Genomic DNA, 18,594 nt, shown 5'->3' on the forward strand with positions numbered 1-18,594 from the left:
AATATAAATAAGCACTTCACTATGCGATTCTGAATTACTCTTTGGCAAGATAACGAACACTAATTCATCATGTAGGAAAACCTTAAAGATGTATTCCCAAGTACTAATAAACACCCCACGCTGTCACTGTGAGCATTCCTAGGAGGTACTAACACACCACAATTTCATAGAGACATCCAACTCAAATCATAACTCAGTGAATAAGTATTCGTGAAATATAGCCTAAGAGACCCACACGGTGCACACACTCGTCACCTTTACACACGTGGGACAAGGAGTCTCCGGAGATCACATAAGTAAAATCCACTTGAATAGCATAACGACATCTAGATTACAAAGCTCATCATATGGATCTCAATCATGTAAGGCAGCTCATGAGATCATTGTATTGAAGTACATGGGAGAGAGATTAACCACATAGCTACCGGTAGAGCCCTTAGCCTTGGGGGAGAACTCAGGGTGGGCATTCGGTTTTAACCGAAATTTCGGTTCGGTTTTTGCGTTTTTGAACAAATTCGGTTTTCAAAAATGGTAACCGAAATTGGCATGAAAATTTAGAAAACCGAAGATTTGGTTAACCGACAAATTCGGTTCGGTTTTCGGTTAAACCGAATGAATCCACTCACTTGAACAAATAGTAGGCATCACCGAAGAAAGCAAATAGTGATTGACATATCAACACAAAAAGCATCAACTGCGCAAGAAATCGACAAATGAGCACCAATCGTGGAGGGATGCTATTTGGTAGGCTGCGGCACTAGTGGTACAGGTGCATCACTCGTCAGCGATTAAAAGGGGTAGCTAAGACTTCGAGCGACGTGTTCTATTATGCATGCTTCACGCTATATTCAGAAAAAGCTAGTACATCAAAGACCAAAGTCATACATTGAATGAACAATTTTTGGAACACCAAACGCAATTGGGCTTCTATGGAATGATCGGTTTATGCACAAATTGATGGTAGGTTACTCAATTCGGTCTATTCGGTCTTGTTCGATTGGTGGGGCTAAAAACCGAATTCTACCAAATTTATTTCGGTTAGTATAAATGGAAACCGAAAAATAGCGGTTAATGGAAAAAACCGACATTTCGGTTAGTTCGGTTTCGGCTTCGGTTCGGTTTTCGGTTTCACGGTTTTTATGCCCACCCTGAGGGAGAACTACTCCCTCCTCATCATAGGAGACAGCAGCATCGATGAAGATGGCGGTGGTGTCGATGGAGATGCCTTCCGGGGGCAATTCCCCGTCCCGGCGGCGTGCCGGAACAGAGACTTCTGTCCCCCGAATCTTGGCTTCGCGATGGCGGCGGCTCTGGAACTTTTCTCGTATCGTGGCTTATCCGTATCGAAGATTTAGGTCACGATGACTTATATGGGCGAAGAAACGGAGTCAGAAGGGGTCTGGGGGGTCCCACACAACAGGGGGGCGCGCCCCCCTCTGGCCGCGCCGCCACCATGTGTGGGGGCCCTGGGCCTCCCCTCTGGTCCATCTTCGGTGTTCTGGAAGCTTTGTGGAAATATAAGATCGTGGGCCTTGATTTCGTCCAATTCCGAGAATATTTCCTGTGTAAGATTTCTGAAACCAAAAACAGCAGAAAACAGGAACTGGCACTTCGGCATCTTGTTAATAGGTTAGTTCCGGAAAATGCATAATAATGACATAAAGTGTATATAAAACATGTGTGTATCATCATAAAAGTAGCATGGAACATAAGAAATTATAGATACATTTGAGACGTATCAAGCATCCCCAAGCTTAGTTCCTACTCGCCCTCGAGTAGGTAAACGATAACAAGGATAATTTATGAAGTGACATGCTATCATAATCTTGATCAATACTATTGTAAAGCTTATGAGATGAATGCAGCGATTTGAAGCAATGGTGAAGACAATGAGTAAACAAATGAATCATATAGCAAAGACTTTTCATGAATAATACTTTCAAGACAAGCATCAATAAGACTTGCATAAGAGTTACTCATAAAGCAATAAATTCTTAGTAAAGAGCTTTGAAGCAACACAAAGGAAGATATAAGTTTCAGCAGTTGCTTTCAACTTCAACATATTTATCTCATGGATAATTGTCAACACAAAGTAATATAACAAGTGCAATAGGTAAACATGTAAGAATCAATGCACACAGTTGATACAAGTGTTTGCTTCTGAGATAGAAAGAATAGGTAAACTGACTCAACAATAAAGTAGAAGAATGGCCCTTCGCAGAGGGAAGCATGGATTACTATTTTTGTGCTAGAGCTTTTCATTTTGAAAACAAGAAACAATTTTGTCAACGGTAGTAATAAATCATATGTGTTATGTATAAGATATCCTATAAGTTGCAAGCCTCATGCATAGATTACCAATAGTGCTCGCACCTTGTCCTAATTAGCTTGGATTAACATGGATTATCATTGCATAGCATATGTTTCAACCAAGTGTCACAAAGGGGTACCTCTATGCCGCCTGTACAAAGGTCTAAGGAGAAAGCTCGCATTGGATTTCTCGTTTTTGATTATTCTACACTTAGACATCCATACCGGGACAACATAGACAACAGATAATGGACTCCTCTTTAATGCATAAGCATTCAACAACAGATAATATTCTCATAAGAGATTGAGGATTGATTGTCGAAACTGAAACTTCCACCATGATTCATGGCTTTAGTTAGCGGCCCAATGTTCTTCTCTAACAATATGCATACTCAAACCATTTGATCATGATAAATCACCCTTACTTCGGACAAGACGAACATGCATAGCAACTCACATGATATTCAACAAAGGTGTAATAGTTGGTGGCGTCCCCAGAAGCATGGTTACCGCTCAACAAGCAACTTATTAAGAAATAAGATACATAGCTACATATTCTTCACCACAATAGTTTTTAAGGCTATTTTCCCATGAGCTATATATTGCAAAGACAAAGGATAGAATTTTTTAAAGTTATCACTCAATTAATTTACTTTGGAATGGCAGAGAAATACCATGTAGTAGGTAGGTATTGTGGACACAAATGGCATAGTTTTTGGCTCAAGGATTTGGATGCACGAGAAGAATTCCTCTCAATACAAGGCTAGGCTAGCAAGGTTGTTTGAAGCAAACTCAAGTATAAAACGGTACAGCAAAACTTACATATGAACATATTGCAAGCATTATAAGACTTTACATCGTCTCCTTGTTGTTCAAACACCTTAACCGAGAAAATATCTAGACTCTAGAGAAACTAATCATGCAAACCAAATTTTAACAAGCTCTATGTAGTTCTTCATTAATAGGTGCAAAGTACATGATGCAAGAGATTAAACATGATCTATATGAGCACAAAAATTGCCAAGTATCAAATTATTCAAGACATTATACCAATTACCACATGCAGCATTTTCTGTTTCCAACCATATAACAATGAACGAAGCAGTTTCAACCTTCGCCATGAACATTAAAAAACACAAGTGTTCAAATGAAAAAGCGGAGCGTGTCTCTCTCCCACACAAGCATGAATTTATTCAGAGAATGAAAATAACAAAACGAAAATAAAAGCACACAGATGCTCCAAGTAAAGTACATAAGATGTGACGGAATAAAAATATAGTTTCACTAGAGGTGACCTGATAAGTTGTCGATGAAGAAGGGATGCCTTGGGCATCCCCAAGCTTAGATGCTTGAGTCTTCTTGAAATATGCAGGGATGAACCACGGGGGCATCCCCAACCTTAGACTTTTCACTCTTCTTGATCATATTGTATCATCCTCCTCTCTTGACCCTTGAAAATTTCCTCCACACCAAACTCAAAACAAACTCATTAGAGGGTTAGTGCATAATCAAAAATTCACATATTCAGAGGTGACACAATCATTCTTAACACTTCTGGACATTGCCCAAAGCTACTGAAAGTTAATGGAACAAAGAAATCCATTCAACATAGCAAAAGAGGCAATGCGAAATAAAAGGCAGAATCTGTCAAAACAGAACAGTCCGTAAAGACGAATTTTTCAGGGGCACTTAACTTGCTCAGATGAAAATGCTCAAATTGAATGAAAGTTGCGTACATATCTGAGGATCACGCACGTAAATTGGCAGATTTTTCTAAATTTCCTACAGAATGGGCTGCTCAATTTCGTGACAGCAAGAAATCTGTTTCTGCGCAGTAATCCAAATCTAGTATTGACTTTACTATCAAAGACTTTACTTGGCACAACAATGCAATAAAATAAAGATAAGGAGAGGTTGCTACAGTAGTAACAACTTCCAAGGCACAACAAAACAGTAGCAAAATAAAAACATGGGTTATCTTCCAAGAAGTGCTTTCTTTATAGCCAATAAGATGGGCTCAGCAATTTTAATGATGCTCACATAAGAATGATAGTTGAAGCAAAGAGAGAATCAAAAAGCAAGTATGAAACAAATTTAAGCCTAACCCACTTCCTATGGGAAGGAATCTTGTACACAAATAAATTCACGAGGAGCAAAGTGACAAGCATAGGAAGATAAAATACGAGTAACTTCAAGATTCTCAACATAAAGAGGGAAAACTTAATATTATTAAGATGCATATAACCATGTTTCCCTCTCTCATAATAACTTTCAGTGGCATCATGAACAAACTCAACAATGTAACTATCACATAAAGCATTCTTATTCACATGCATAAAAGTATCATTACTCTCCACATAAGCATAATCAATTTTATTAATTGTAGTGGGAGCAAATTCAACAAGGTAGCTATCATTATCATCATAATCATCAAATATAGGAGGCATAGTATAATCATAATTAATTTTCTCCTCAATAGTAGGTGGATGATAGTCATCATTGTAATCAACATATATAGGAGGTAAAGTATCATCAAAGTAAATTTTCTCCTCCATGCTTGGGGGACTAAAAATATCATGCTCATCAAAACCAGCTTCCCCAAGCTTAAATTTTTCCATAGAATTAGCAATAATAGTGTTCAAAGAGTTCATGCTAATAACATTGCTATTTTGCAAACAAAGTTCCATGGGTTTTTTAATTCTCTCTTCAAACACATCATGTCCTAATTCAATATAAAGTTCATAAAGATCTCTAATTTTGTTGTTGTTTTCCATTAAGCCTAACTAGTGTAAACAAGAAACAAAAAGATGCAATTGCAGGATCTAAAGGAAATAGCTTCGAGCACTCACACACCGGCAATAGTGCTAGGAAATAGCTTAGTAGTCGGAGGATGTGAATACCTTTTACCTTACCTCCCCGGCAACGGCGCCAGAAAATAGCTTGATGTCCACAACTGGCGCGTGGTTGACGTGGGAGGTAGAGATCTCTGTGGTGTAGCTTTTCTTCGTTCCCGGCAACGGCGCCAGAAAATAGCTTGATGTCTACGCACGCTTCTATTCCTGTAGACAGTGTTGGGCCTCCAAGAGCAGAGGTTTGTAGAACAGCAGCAAGTTTCCCTTAAGTGAATCACCCAAGATTTATCGAACTCAGGGAGGTAGAGGTCAAAGATATCCCTCTCAAGCAACCCTGCAATCACGATACAAGAAGTCTCTTGTGTTCCCAACACACCCAATACACTTGTCAGATGTATAGGTGCACTAGTTCGGCGAGGAGATAGTAAGATGCAAGTGATATGGATGAATATGAGTGGTAATAACAATCTGAATAAAATATGGCAGCAAGTAAACATGCATCAGAACTTGTTGGAAACGGTGTTTCAATGCTTAGAAACAAGGCCTAGGGATCATACTTTCACTAGTGGACACTCTCAACATTGCAATCATAAAGGAATATAAATAAGCACTTCACTATGCGATTCTGAATTACTGTTTGGCAAGATAACGAACACTAATTCATCATGTAGGCAAACCTTAAAGATGTATTCCCAAGTACTAATAAACACCCCACGCTGTCACTACGAGCATTCATAGGAGGTACTAACACACCACAATTTCATAGAGACATCCAACTCAAATCATAACTCGGTGAATAAGTATTCTGTGAAATATAGCCTAAGAGACCCACACGGTGCACACACTCGTCACCTTTACACACGTGGGACAAGGAGTCTCCGGAGATCACATAAGTAAAATCCACTTGAATAGCATAACGACATCTAGATTACAAAGCTCATCATATGGATCTCAATCATGTAAGGCAGCTCATGAGATCATTGTATTGAAGTACATGGGAGAGAGATTAACCACATAGCTACCGGTAGAGCCCTTAGCCTCGGGGGAGAACTACTCCCTCCTCATCATAGGAGACAGCAGCGTCGATGAAGATGGCGGTGGTGTCGATGGAGATGCCTTCCGGGTGGAATTCCCCGTCCCGGCGGCGTGCCGGAACAGAGACTTCTGTCCCCCGAATCTTGGCTTCGCGATGGCGGCGGCTCTGGAACTTTTCTCGTATCGTGGCTTATCCGTATCGAAGATTTAGGTCACGACGACTTATATGGGCGAAGAAACGGATTCGGAAGGGGTCTGGGGGTCCCACACATCAGGGGGGCGCCCCCCCTCTGTCCTCGCCGCCACCATTTGTGGGGGCCCTGGGCCTCCCCTCTGGTCCATCTTCGGTGTTCTGGAAGCTTCGTGGAAATATAAGATCGTGGGCCTTGATTTCGTCCAATTCCGAGAATATTTCCTGTGTAAGATTTCTGAAACCAAAAACAGCAGAAAACAGGAACTGGCACTTCGGCATCTTGTCAATAGGTTAGTTCCGGAAAATGCATAATAATGACATAAAGTGTATATAAAACATGTGTGTATCATCATGAAAGTAGCATGGAACATAAGAAATTATAGATACGTTTGAGACGTATCAAGGAGCTGAAGGTAAACTATATATTATCTAAAGCCCTATAACCCACTTATATGGCTTTCTATGCAAAGCTAGGAGATGTGGTGTGTGTGTGTGTGTGTGTGTGTGTGTGTGTGTGTGTGTGTGAAGAGGTTTTTACTATAAACTATAGGTGCTGAAATTAAAATGCAAGAAGTAAAACTGCTGCAAGAATAAGTAAAGTGTAATAAAGTAAAATTCAATGAGATGAAGTGAAGTGGAGTAACTCGTGAGAGCAAGTGTTCAGGAAAATTTCTATTTCATTTGTGTGGTTGTCACAATTAGTGAAGCTCATTATAGTCTTTTCAGTGCTTCTTCTAGGGAGGAGCCATAGATAGGTGTAGCCATATACATGTGGAAGTACACTCCTAGTGACTGATCCTAAGGCTATCAGAATGTGTAAGCAAAAGAGTAATTAAGACTTGATATTAAGACGTGAAGTCCAACCATCGCTGTAAGTTTAAAGGTCCCTATAATTGGTCCCCCCCCCATTAATATGCATCTAAGAATCGGGACAAGGTTTTTGTCGCTCCCTATCCCTGATCTTGTCAACATGCACCGGTGATAACCTTATGCATCCCCTTGTTATATGTGTGCACTCATATATCAATACATAAGACCATCATAGGAGATAGCAAATACTTGCATGCAACCAGCAACAAACTATATAGCCATGAACAATTCACTACTCGAACATCAACATAGAAATACAATAGATCATGGGAAAATAATATATTGCATCATACATCATGTTTGCCAAGGTATTACAGTGGGGGATTTTGCAGAGTTATTGTAGATATTGATGAAGATGATGAAGATGGTGCTGATGCCTTCACCGGAGGGGGGGTGGAGTCCATCGGAGGTGATTCCGGCAGCGTTTCCCCCCTCCAATCTCCGCCGGCGGCAACCAGATGTCTCTATGTTTATGTGTTTTTGATCTCTGCCTCCGTTTCCTCGACGAAACCCCCAGGGGTCATATATATAATAGTTTTTAGGGAAAAACAAGTTGGTTCGCAAAAAGATGAGGCGAAACAGACGCTCGAGGGCCGAAAGAGCCCTGGTGGCGCGGCCAGAGGGGGAGGCCATGCCACTCTCTCTCTTTCCCATCCTGTTGACCTCCTGGTGGCCCACTTTATCTCATTTTGTTCGCCTCTAAAATTCCAAAGCGCGGCCCCTGACCTTGCCCTTTTTGGAGTCCCGTAGCTCCTGGAAAGTTAAAAAACACTATAAAGTGGTGTTTCCTGCTAAACAGAATTAGAACCGGAGGAGGGGAGATTGTTTAGAAAATGACCTAAAAACATCATAAACCACGGGAATAACATTAAATAAGATGAAAATATGTGGTAATATAATGCAATAAAGTGCAAAGTTCATGTATGCATTTTACATGCATCACGCGCCCACCTCCATAGGGCGCGCCACCAGGGCTATATTGGCCCTCGATGGTCACCTCGCCGCCTCCTTTCGCGTACCCCATTATATACTCTAAAACCCTACCTGTCTAGAGGCACGGATATATTCGCGAAACAGAGCGCCGCCACATAAATGTTCTTCATTTCGGGGGTCAGATTGATCCTGCTCTCTCGGAGAGGGGGATTTCTAGGTCTTCTTCGCCATCACCAACAACCATGGGCTCACTCTCCATCACAATGTGTGAGTGTTTTCTGTAGGATTAAGAGGTGGATGGGGTTTGGATGAGATTGATCATTGATACGTCTCAAACGTATCTATAATTTCTTATGTTCCATGCTACTTTTATGATGATACTCACATGTTTTATACACACTTTATGTCATTATTATGCATTTTCCGGCACTAACCTATTGACGAGACGCCGAAGAGCCAGTTGTTGTTTTCTGCTGTTTTTGGTTTCAGAAATCCTACAAAGGAAATATTCTCGGAATTGGACGAAATCAACGCCCAGGGTCTTATTTTTCACGAAGCTTCCAGAAGACCGAAGGGATTACGAAGTGGGGCGACGAGGCGCCGACACCACAGGGCCGCGCGGCCTGGGTGGGCCCCGCGCCGCCCTATGGTGTGGGGCCCTCGTGCCTCCACCGACGCTGCCCTTCCGCCTACTTAAAGCCTTCGTCGCGAAAACCCCAGTACCGAGAGCCACAATACGGAAAACCTTCCAGAGACGCCGCCGCCGCCAATCCCATCTCGGGGGATTCAGGAGATCGCCTCCGGCACCCTGCCGGAGAGGGGAATCATCTCCCGGAGGACTCTTCATCAACATGATCGCCTCCGGATTGATGTGTGAGTAGTTCACCCCTGGACTATGGGTCCATAGCAGTAGCTAGATGGTTGTCTTCTCCTCATTGTGCTATCATGTTAGATCTTGTGAGCTGCCTATCATGATCAAGATCATCTATTTGTAATGCTACATGTTGTGTTTGTTGGGATCCGATGAATATGGAGTACTATGTCAAGTTGATTATCAATCTATCATATATGTGTTGTTTATGTTCTTGCATGCTCTCCGTTGCTAATAGAGGCTCTGTTGGGGGGATGACCCCCGGTATGCCAAAGGCATGCCAAACCGGATGGCTTGTGCCATCAAGATACCGGTTTAATGTTCGTACCAGAACCTAAGGATAAGAGTTTAGCTAAGTGGAGCTAAGCCGGTATCCCCAAGAGGGGTATACCGGAACCCGGTAAAGAAGATACCGGAAAGGAGAGCCTGTCGGCAGGACTGGTCAAAGATTCTCTCCAGAGCTAGAAGACAAAGATGAGCTAAGCAAAGTAACTTTAGACGAAGGGCTGACGATAAAGAGAAGGGTGACGGTCAAAGAAGCCGGAGGACGTCAGCGCCCCTGATTAAAGAGGACTCCGGTGTCATCTATGATTAAAGTAGCTTTGTAAAGTAGTTTGTCTAGTCAAAGATGCCATTAGGGTTTCTTCCAGTGTAAGCCACCCTCTCCCCTATATAAGGAGAGGGGGTACTGCCTCCTACAGGCGCGAGACCACAGAGAGATCAGTGTACTGAGAAACTTGTAACCATGTTGAGATCAATGAAGCTAGCGATCTAGTAAAGAGTTCTTCCTCTTGTCTCTCTTCTTGTATACCGGCCTTTGGTTGTGTTCTTGAGGAAAGCATCCGGAAGTTCTTCCCATCTAATCGCAAACCCTCCCCCGAATCCTCATACGTCCATTCGGCCCCAACTTAAGCCATCCTATGGCATCTGCTCGTTCACCACGACGACAGTTGGCGCCCACCGTGGGGCATGAAGTGGCGCATGCTGGAATTCACATTCGGGCGGGCCTCCTCGAGTTCGCCGGCGAGCGGACAGTGTCTGCGCTCGTCCAGAGCTTCTACTCCATCGACTTCATCAACGACAACGCGGGCTGCTTCGCCAACAGCGGCATCTTCCCCAAGAACGGCCGCATCATCGAGTTCGGCAGCCACCGCATCTACTTCGGCACCGTCCCTATGCGCCAGCGCCTCTCGCCGGTGCTGGTGGCACCGGACCCGCCAAGATGGCTCTGTGCTGGTCGCGCCTCCGGCAGCGTCGAGGTAATGATGACCGGTGTGGCTGGTGCAGGAAAGGAGGTTGCGGCTGAAGGTGCTGGTCGCGCGGTTTCGACCCGTGCGGCTAAGCCACCGCCGGAGCGCGACGCGGGCGCAGCGGGAGCATCTTCCGCGCCACCGGCAACGCCTCTCCAAACGGCGATGAACGCGCTGGCAACCCCCATCGCGCAGAACATCGACCCGGCAGCGGCTCAGGCGGAGCTGGAGGCGCAGCGCCTGAGGATACTCGAGAGCGGCAAAGACGTCGTCAAGGCGCAGCGCGAGCTGAACCTAACCGTACGTGAGTATAACGCTGCCCATGGCTTTGCTTCGTTAGCGCTCATGCTGCTAGGATACCGGAAAACCGGCTTAAGGCTCGCAATCTAGATCGGGATTTGCGTAAGGAAGTTCTTACCGGCAAAAGTACCTCTCGCATCCGTTAGCATTGTAGAGAAACCTAAGTACGAGCAGTCCGGATAAAACCATAAAAGCTGCTAAGGCTGCCGTAGATCCGTGTGATTCGCTTACCGGAGAGGCTCGGCAAAGCAACAAGAGCGTGTCGGAGAGCTGCTAGATACCGTAGAGCAGCAAAACGCCGAGCAGCTGGCTAAGCCGAACAAGGCTATAGCCTCGAAATCCGCGCGTTCAACAAAGAATGCCGGAAGCAAGTCCCATGGGCAGGCCTCGTCCCCCATCCGGACGAAGAAAAGAAAAAGAAGTGAACGCACGGCAGATGATCGTGTATGATCCGGTCCTTGCCGGTAAACAAAAAGCCGGGCAACACGATGCCGGTAGAAAAAGCCAAGGGGCGTAACGAGGCTACGCCAAGGAAGGCTATGCCGGAAACAATCATGCCGGTAGACATGAAACCGGGCAAAACTATCCAGGCTGCAAGGGCAGCGTACGATGATGATGAGGAGGAGATGCCTCCGCCAAGGTACCGGCAGGCAAGGGCCGCGGCACCGTAACGTTACGATGAAGCCGATTCTAACGGACCGGCAAGCATACCGGAACCCGTTGGGGGAACGCTTGGGAGAGAGATACCTACCGGAACGGGATGCGAGGCACCGTCTGGATAGAGTGTACCTGTCAGAAATGATCGAGGAGGAAGGTCCTCCAGGTCCAAAGTGCTTTGGCCCAAGAATCATGAGAGAAAAACCACCAGTTCGCAACTTCACGTTGCCACGTGACACAAAAACATACGATGGCACTACGTAGCCGGAAGATTGGCTCGCGGATTACGTGACCGCGGTATACGTCGCAGGCGGTGGAGGGACCGTAGCAGGAGGAGGAAACCGGCGATGGGCCGTGAGGATCATACCATCGTTTCTGGTTGGACCGGCAAGAATCTGGTTAAACAACTTGCCGGCAGGAAGCATAAATGGCTAGCTGGATTTTGAGGAGGCTTTTGTGAGCAATTTCAGCAGCACCTATCAAAGGCCAAACAGGCCGCAGCAACTTGCTCTATGTGTGCAACGCCCGAACGAAACAGACCGGGATTATCTGGCCCGGTGGAACACCACAAGGAACTCTTGTGAAGGAGTAATCGAGGCACAGGCCATTGCTTGGTTTAGCAGTGGGTGCAAAAGAGGTTCGCCGTTGTGGCAAAAGCTGCAGCGGAACATGCCAACAACGTTGGCAGAGATGATACGTGTAGCGGATAAATATGCGTTGGGAGACCCAACGTAGCCGGCAGTGCAACCTGAACCGGAACAACAACGCCAAGAGCAACACCGGGACAACCGGAACAACAAGAGGAGGGAAGATTTCCCGGATCGAAGGTATGGCTCGCAGCAAGTTGCTGCTGTGCAGGAAAACTCTGATGCCAGCGGCAGCCAGAGGCAAAGAACCGGATCGCAGCCATGGGCGGGTCCAAAGAAACAATGGGTGGAAAAGAAACCCCGGGTCCGGAAAAGAAACCGGCAAGAGCCCGCAAAATACACCATGGAAGCTGCCATGGACCAAACCGTGCCGGTGGCACACACCGAATCCGGCACACCCGTCAAACCATCTGACGAAGGATTGTACCTGGACCAAGTACTTGATGGAAAAGGGGGCGGTAAAAGATGCCCAAGGGCGAGGAGGCAATGCAATGATGCCACCACCGGACATGCCGCGGCAGCAGCAGCTTACCGCCACCACCGCCGCTACCGGGCCAAACGCTTTACCACAGTGCAGCCAAACCGGCAAGCAGCATTGCAAGCAGGTTAACCGGGTGGAGCAAGATGATAATCAACCACCTCCACCGGCACCTTTAGGCCGGAATGTTTACGAAGACCCGCATTTGTGCTGTGTTGTTTTTGTCACTGAGCCAACAGACATGCAGAGTATGCATCGCCGCTCCATGGAAGTAAATGCAGTGATGCCGGCAGTGCCCAGATACATGCAGTGGTCCAACCAGGAAATTGCTTGGTCGATCAAGGATCACCCCAAAATCATGCCGAATCCGGGTGGATATGCTCTTGTTGTGGACCCAATCATGAAATGGCCGCAAACTCGAGTAAAGTTCAGCAAGGTGCAGATAGACAATGGCAGCAGCATCAACATCATGTACAAGCACACCATGCATACGCTGGGCATAACAGAAAACATGCTTCAGCCAACGCGCACGACTTTCCATGGAATCGTTCCGGGTTTGTCCTGCGCACCGGTTGGAAAAGTCCGGGTGGACGTGTCGTTTGGAGGACGTGACAATTGCCGGGTTGAGAACCCGGAGTTCGAGGTGGTGGACTTAGATAGTCCGTACCATGCTTTGCCGGGGAGACCGGCGCCGGCGGCCTTCATGGCCTCGACCCACACGGCGTATCTCAAGATGAAGATGCCGGCACCTCGTGGACCTCTCGACCGTGGTGGGAAACTACAAGATCTCGCTGGAAACAAGCATCTCGCCGGATCGAACCTAGCGGAATCGCTGGTGATCGCGGAGGAAAAGAAAAGGATGCAAACAGCTGTTGCGCTGGCTCAGTCCTCACAGTTGAGCTTAGCGGCAATGAGTGCAAGTCTGAGCGCTCCGGCATTCAAACCGTCGAAGGAAACAAAGGACATTGTGCTGGATCCGGCTTACCCAGAGCGCACCGTTCGTATCGGTGCCGGCCTCGATCAAGCATAGGAAAGCGCGCTCGTCAGCTTCCTCCGTGAGAATCGGAATATCTTTGCCTGGTCAACCGAAGATTTGGTAGGTGTTCCGAGGGAGCTGGCTGAGCACTCCTTGAACGTTCGGAAATATGCCAAGCCGGTGCGACAACCCTTGCGCCGGTTCGCTGAAGATAGAAGAAAGATCATAGGAGAAGAGGTAACCAAACCGCTTGTTGCCAAATTCATTGTGGAGGTCACGCACACGAGTGGTTGGCCAATCCGGTGATGGTTGAAAAGAAGAAAGATGAGAACCCGGAGGCAAAAGCTCCGAAGGTGTGGCGCATGTGCATCGACTACACCAACCTCGAACAAGGCTTGCCCAAGAGATCCTTTCCCTTTGCCACGAATCGATCAAGTGATTGATTCAACCGCTGGGTGTGAGTTGTTGTCCTTCCCGGATGCCTATTCCGGTTTCCACCAGATTCCCTTGAAAAAGGAAGATCAAATAAAAACTCGCGTTCATTACCCCGCACGGGGCTTACCGCTATATCACTATGCCTTTTGGTTTGCGCAACGCCGGTGCAACGTACCAGCGCTGTATGCAAAAATGCTTGTTTGATCAAATCGGAAAGAATGTGCAGGTGTATGTGGATGACATCGTGATAAAGACTAAGGTAAAAGATACCCTGATCGATGATCTCCGGCAAACGTTTGATAACCTAAGAAGGTTCCGGATGAAACTCAATCCGGCAAAATGTACCTTCGGTGTTCCTGCCGGCAAGCTGCTGGGTTTCCTTGTCTCAAGCCGAGGCATTGAGGTCAATCCGGTTAAGATTAGGGCAATTGAAAGAATGACAATTCCACAGGATCTGAAGGACATACAAAAGTTTACCGGAAGCTTAGCATCGCTAAGCCGGTTCATAAGCAGGTTGGGAGAAAAGGCCTTGCCGTTGTATGCCTTAATGAGAAAATCCGATAAGTTCGTCCGGACCCTCAGTGCGACGCAGCATTCAAGGAGCTGAAAACGATGTTAGCTACCGCGCCAATATTGGCATCGCCGTTGGAAAGAGAACCGATGTTGTTATACATAGCAGCAACCAACCGGGTCGTGAGTGTTGTTGTGGTAGTAGAAAGAGAAGAGGAAGGAAAAACCGTCCAGAGGCCGGTATACTACCTGAGCGAGGTGCTCTCCCTCTCAAAGCAAAACTATCCGCACTTCCGTAAAATGACCTATGGCGTGTTTATGGCCGCCACAAAGCTCAAGCACTACTTCGAGGAACATCCTATGAAGGTGGTGAGTGAAGCACCCATCTCTGACATCATGTGCAACAAAGACGCCAGTGGCCGGATTGCAAAGTGGGCGATCCAGATATCACCATACGTGCCGGTGTACGAAAGAAGAGATGCCATAAAGTCACAGGCTTTGGCTGATTTCCTTGTTGATTGGGCGGAGATGCAATACAAACCGCCGGATCAAAAGATAGAGTACTGGAAAATGCACTTTGATGGATCCAAGCTCAAGGAGGGTCTAGGTGCCGGTGTGGTGCTTACTTCACCAAAAGGAGACCACCTCCGGTATGTTTTGCAAGTACATTTCAGGGCATCGAACAATGTCGCTGAGTATGAAGCTTTGATCCACGGGCTTAAGGTCGCAAAAGAAATCGGTGCGCACCGGATCATTTGCTATGGAGATTCAGATCTTGTGGTACAGCAGTGTTCCGGAGATTGGGATGCAAAAGATGCCAACATGGCCTCGTACCGGTTTCACGTGCAAAAGATTGCCGGATTCTTCGAAGGTTGTGAGTTTCACCATGTACCGCGTGCGTGAAAATGAAGCCGCGGATGCTTTGTCCAAGATAGGCTCATCCCGACAAGAAATTCCTCCCGGAATAGCCTTGGCACACCTGAGGATACCATCAATCAAGCCAAGTCCAGAGTCGGAATCAATTTTTGTACCGGAGTCACACGTGGTGCCCATGGATATCGATGAAGGGAACCCGGGACTCGCTCCGGCAAACCCGGGACTCGCTCCGGCAAGCTCTGGGACCGTTCCGGCAAGCTCGGGACCGCCGTACCCATATCGGAAGAAATGATGCCGGTAGATAGCATGGAGATAGATGCACCGGTGTTTTTGGTTCGAGAGATACCGTCATGGGCTAAACCTATTAAGGAATTCCTAATCAACCGCACCTTGCCGGCCGATGAAAATGAGTCAAGGAGAATCCAAAGAAGGTCCAAGGCCTATACGTTCATCAATGGTGAAGTGTACAAGAGAAGCGTTACCGGTGTCCTTCAAAGATGTGTGGAACCGGAAGAAGGGAAAGAAATGCTTGAGGAAATTCACCAAGGAGAATGTGGGCATCATGCCTCATCAAGGGCACCGGTAGCAAAAGTGTTTCGGCATGGGTTTTACCGGCCCACTCGCTTTGGAGAACGCCGAGGATTTGGTAAGAAAATGCAACGGGTGCCGCAGGTACGCCAAGCAAAATCATACCCCAGCCTCCGGTTTAAAGACAATACCGCTAACGTGGCCGTTTGTCGTTTGGTGCCTTGACATGGTTGGCCCATTCAAGACCGCAAGGAGCAAGTATGACTCACATCTTGGTCATGGTGGATAAGTTCACCAAATGGCTAGAAGTAAAACCTATCGCAAAGTGTGATGGGCATACAGCTGTGAAATTCTTGAAAGATGTCATTTTGCGGTATGGATACCCGCACAGCATTATCACTGACAATGGAACCAACTTTGCTCAAGGTGAGTTCAAAAGGTTCTGTGAGGATAAGAACATCCGGTTGGATTTGTGCTCGGTGGCACACCCACAAGGCAATGGCCAAGTGGAAAGAATGAATGCTTTGGTACTCTCCGGTATCAAACCCGGACTCATTGACGCCAGTGGAAAAAGCACCGGGGTGTTGGCTTGATGAGATACCATCAGTGCTGTGGAGTATAAGAACAACCCCAAACCGGTCTACCGGATACACTCCATTCTTCATGGTCTATGGAGCAGAAGCGGTCATACCAACCGACATCATCCATGATTCACCAAGAGTACAGCTCTATACTGAGCAAGAGGTCAAAGAGGCCAGAGAAAATGATGTGGACTTTCTAGAAGAAGCAAGAGAGCTAGCTTTGGCAAGAACAGCCATTTACCAAAGAAACCTCGTACGCTATCATGACCGGAAAGTCAATCCAAGAGTTTTCCGGGAAGGAGATCTTGTGCTTCGCCTAGTGCAGCGCACTGAAGGCCGGCATAAGCTCTTGCCACCTTGGGAAGGTCCCTTCATTTTAAGCAAGGTGCTTCACAATGATGCATACTACCTAATTGACGCACCGGAGTGGAAAGAAGGAAAGGCGGACAAGTCCGGAGAGGAGAGCAAGCGTCCATGGAACATAGCTCTGTTGCGTCCTTTCTACTCTTGAAGTGGTGGTGTAAGACGTTCCTTTTTTGTACCTTATATGCTATGAATAAAAGATGCCGGAACATTGAATGAGTCTCGGGGACTACCCAATAAGATTGCATGTAACTTGTCTATTTTTTCAGTTTACCGGTTGCTTATTGAATGTTTTATCTTTCCGGTTTAGTAGTGTGCTAAATCCTACCGGAGTCTTCGACTCGCTGTTGTCCGCAAACCGGCTTCATGGCAAGCAAGATAAACCGGTAGGGGATAAGCACATGAACCGCAAGAAGGGAAAGCAGGAAAGAACAATCCGGAAAATTTAACTAACCCCGGTTAAACCGGTTTTTTGCAAAATTTCAAAGTTATTTCTAAGTTCAAGAAGATGTTTGTTTGGTGAAAGAACCTTGTGCTCATACGCCAAAGAACGCCCAGAGAAGGCAGGCAGAGCCAAGGCAAAAGAACCAAGTATGCATCAAATTGGATGCGGAAACAATTGGGAAATCTTTGCAGTGCAGGATAAAAGCAAAACCAAAAGCAAATGTGCTAAAGCAAACTTAAGATAATTAGCTACCGGTATAACTTACCGGCAGAAAATGTTGTACCACAACCAAAAGCAGGTTTAAAGTCTTACATCATAGACCCCGGCATTCCGGGGCAGAATTTAACAAACATTGTTTCAAAGTAAACAGGACCAACACAGCAGGCACACATGTCACAGAGAATCATCACGCAGCGGGGGCTTCCGGAGGAGCATCGCCGGCATCAGCGTCGTCCAGGAGCTCTTCTTCGGCTTCATCCTCCTCCTCGTCGAGATAGTCCTTGACGCCAGGAGGGGGAGGGATGAAGGTGCGCATGTCGGCATACTCCGCAATGCGGTACGCGCGATCCTGCCGCTTAGCGGAGAGGATCGGGTCCAGATCGGTTTCTGCGTCTTCGCGCACGCCGGTAAGGGCGTCCAGATCGAGCTCCGGTACCAGGAGCAGGCAACGCGGAGGGCGGAGTCCGCGCCGGCGCGGCCGGCGAGAGCACCGCCACTCGCGGATCCTCCCGCCGCCACCCTTAAGACGATCGCCGATGAGGGAGAAGGTGTCCGGCACCTCTTCGCCGTGCCATAAGGTCCCGAAGAGCCGGGTAGCTACATCAGGGATGTCCGATAAATTGCGGTCTATGGCGCGCATATGGGACACCCGCGCGTTAAGCGCGACCGCATGGTCGTTGGGCGTCCATGGCACGTTAAGATCCGCTCGGCCTTGGTCCTTGCGGCGCGCGTCCACCTTCTTGACAGCGTACCCCTAGGAGTCCGGAAAGAGGCCTGTGTAAAGAAAGAAAAAGGTCAAGGAAGAGAAACCGGAAAGAAAAGAGACCGGAAAGAAAAGAGTCCGGAAGAAAAAGAGACCGGAAGGAAAGATAACGGGAAGAAAATGGGGTCGGAGGAAAAAAGGCTTATATGCAGTAGTCAAAGTGTAAAATAAAAGAACTTACGATGGGCGAGGGCGTCGGTCTGCAGGATCAACTGATCGCATTCCTTATGCTCCTCCTCCAGCCGCGCGGCCTTCTCCTCGGCAGCCTTCCGGGCCTTGGCCGCCTCCTCCAGCTCAGCCAGCAGCACCACGTTGGCGTTACCGGCGTCCTCCAAAGCCTCCTCCATCTTGGCCGCTGCGTCAGCTGCAGCGGCTTCGAGGGCCTTGGCATGGTCAAGCCCCAGTTGGATGAGCTGGGTCTTGAGCTTCCGGTGGCTGGTCTCGAGGGCATCCACCTCCTCCTTATGCTGCCGGATGAGCTGGTCCTTCTCCCCTGCAACCG

Source organism: Lolium rigidum, chromosome 3, assembly GCF_022539505.1.
Source record: "Lolium rigidum isolate FL_2022 chromosome 3, APGP_CSIRO_Lrig_0.1, whole genome shotgun sequence".
Lineage (NCBI taxonomy): Eukaryota > Viridiplantae > Streptophyta > Magnoliopsida > Poales > Poaceae > Lolium > Lolium rigidum.